Source organism: Belonocnema kinseyi, chromosome 8 (genome assembly GCF_010883055.1).
Source record: "Belonocnema kinseyi isolate 2016_QV_RU_SX_M_011 chromosome 8, B_treatae_v1, whole genome shotgun sequence".
NCBI lineage: Eukaryota > Metazoa > Arthropoda > Insecta > Hymenoptera > Cynipidae > Belonocnema > Belonocnema kinseyi.
Genome location: NC_046664.1, coordinates 18,006,621 through 18,009,503, shown reverse-complemented (window position 1 = coordinate 18,009,503; position 2,883 = coordinate 18,006,621). Strand labels below are relative to the sequence as shown.

Here is a 2,883-nt window from a genome sequence, read left to right as displayed (position 1 = left end):
GACTCGAACCGATCTGCTTGATACTGACGGACATTAATGTTCTTCGTGTGCCTCGTAGCTCTGTGAAAATTTTTTTGAAAGAGCAAATGAATCTCAGGATAATCGTTCCTTCATATTGAAAATTCGCATGGGAATTCACGCACTTGGCTATAGTCAATTGTATTTCAACGTGTTCCCAATAAAGCGGGCCACCAAACTTTTCTAAAAATCACCCAAATGTATAAAGTAGAATATACATGAGAACTCTTGTTCTACGTCCTCGGCCTAATTTTGAAGGAGGACCTACTCTTATTGAAAAACAAGAAGCAATGAGGATTTGTTAGGTTTTTCAGCGTAATGGCTATTTTAAATTAGCTGTACGGTAACAGGGATACCCTTGAAGTAGGTATTTACTTATTTTAGGCATGAAATTAAGTTATTAGAATAGATTATTTAGCCTTACGAAGAGTGCACTACAGAAAGATTCTCTATTTTGTGTTAAAAACTAAAGAGAAGTACTCTAATTAGAAAAGTCATTGTGTCCCTTCAAGTCAGACCAATTCAGAATAGCATTGGTGGAATCGTAAACATATGAGTTATGCGTTGGTGTCTGTTGACATTCGTGGTGCTTTGTCGAATTCAAAACAACATGGTTCATCATTAATTCGATTCTTACGGTAAACATTCAAAACGAGCTTCTGATAAGTGTACTCTTAGATCTGATTCTGATTGAGAGATTTTGAGAACAGAGAATGGTAACTCCAAGATTACAAGTTCTGTGAGAGTTTGCAGATTCGAAAAATCTTTAATCGGTTTCTGAAGCAGTTTTGTAACATACGAGAAGAAAGAAATGGAAAGAAATGTGTTTTTTATGAGAAAGAAGGTTAACTTGTACGTGCTTCTGCTCAGGCTCGAACTCCCGTATTTGTCGAAAGAGGATTATTCATCTCGCCGTATTCGAAGACCTGCAAGGAACTCCGAAAATATGATTATTTAAAAAAAAGCAAATTAATACTATTGCAATTCAGTCAGATGTTTTTATTCTTAAGGATGAAACAATCACTACCCTACTCCAAAACTGCGAAGACTGTGAATTTTCAACTAAGTCTAATTAATAAAAGTGAATTACTAGCGGAATTGAATAAAACAAGTTTCTAGCAAACCAAGGATTTAAGTAATAGTAAGGCTTTATCCTGGTCTAGAAGAAGCACCTGAAAGGTAGAAGTTCGTAAGCAGATCATAAATTAGGAAGGCCCTCATTGTAAGCGTAGAGTAGTAGACTAAACTTATTAAACTAAACTACAGTGATCTCAGAATGCATTGAAAATATTGTTTCTGGAACTTGCTTGTCCCTCGGCCCCAATTTTCTTTTGGGCAGGTGACTTTTTCATCCTGGATATCTGCGAACGGTTTCCCTACTTACTACTACGCGGCTTCCCCTCACTCAGCCAAAATGCTACCGTCGATGCTGATTGGCAGGAGTCGTTTGTACCTAACGAGGACTGAAATGCAGAATAACACATTTTTAAATGTAGCCCTCGGTCATTTATAGAACATGCTTAAGTTAATAGACAATTCTATGGAAAATTTTTCAGTATATTCTACTGAAATATTATGCAGTAGTTTTAATTTATTAGTGCAATATTTTACTTAATTTGAGAAACTCTGGCAGCTAGGTCACTTTTGGAAACTTGTTAACCAACACGAGGGATTTGGTTTATTTCTCAAACGAACACAGTTCTCAAAATAACCCTTAAATAATTTTTTGCTTCCAGTCCAAAAGTCCGCCTTGAGAAATATTACTATAGTTAATATTCAATAAACATAAATGAAATTTTATCATTATTGTAAGCGTGGTTTTGTATAAACGAAACGTTTTTCTCTGAAAGTCTTCACGCAGAGATGAAATCATCGAGAATCACTTACTTTTTAGTGATAAAAATATAAAAATTAAAAACAAAACTATTTCTAAGAGAGTCGCGCCTTGAAAAATATTATAATATTTAATATTCAATAAACAAAAGTTAATCCATCGTTCTGCTGCGGATAAGAACTAGTCTAACTTCATTTAGATAAGTTTTCAGGAGAAATCAATACAGTTTTTTATTCGTAAATCAAATAAGGAACTTTAAATAAATAAATGAACAATTTTTTTATATAATAATATTTGGAGCATTATTTTATTAAATAATTGAAAATAAATCTTTTCTCGGTACTAGCGAGAACAAAAATGTGTAGTTTTCTGTTCCTCAGTCTGTGTTGCGTATCATTTTTGTAATATTTTCAGAAATGAGTTAATAAAAAATTAAGGATATTGTTTCACAGGTTCTCATTGATAGAAATATTAATTAATTATCTTGCTGATTAAAGTTTTCTGTCCTGTATCAAATTTGTGTAGATAAAATTTAAAGAGAGAACCTATAAGTAATTATGGAAAATGGATTTTAGGAACTTTTAGGTACATATTGTGACGTGATTTAATGTATCACGCCCAAATTGACTTACTAATTACGCCCATTCGGCTTGCTTAAGAATATAATTTATTTTGACGAGCCTTACCTGGTCGAGCACAGATTCTGAGGTTATAGGACAGAATCCTCAATAGGTACGGCACGGCCTATTGCTTTAAATATCTTGTTGTGGCCTAGCTCCTCGTGCCGGTGGGCCCGACCAATACAATACGTCACCCACATACACACACTCGACATTACCAGGTGTATACATATGAAACCGGTATTGCCATTTAGCGGCCAGTAGGCACACTTGTAGGCACTGTCGGAACTTACCATTTGTGCTAATTGTCATATTGTCATCTGTCAACAATATCCAATACCAAACATTTCAAGTTTCATATGACATCGTGATTTTTTTCGCTCTTGAAAATGTCGAAATACGTGCCTTCAA

At 34.4% G+C, this 2,883-nt stretch overlaps 1 long non-coding RNA gene across 1 annotated transcript in view; it reads right to left on the bottom strand.

The window, feature by feature from the left end:
* Positions 1 to 1,323: 1,323 nt before the first annotated feature.
* Positions 1,324 to 2,883, bottom strand: part of LOC117177630 — an 8,159-nt gene continuing 6,599 nt past the window's right edge. Inside the window, exon 3 of the long non-coding RNA XR_004467726.1 lies at positions 1,324 to 1,481. This is a non-coding gene — a long non-coding RNA (uncharacterized LOC117177630). The remainder of the gene's footprint in view (positions 1,482 to 2,883) is intronic.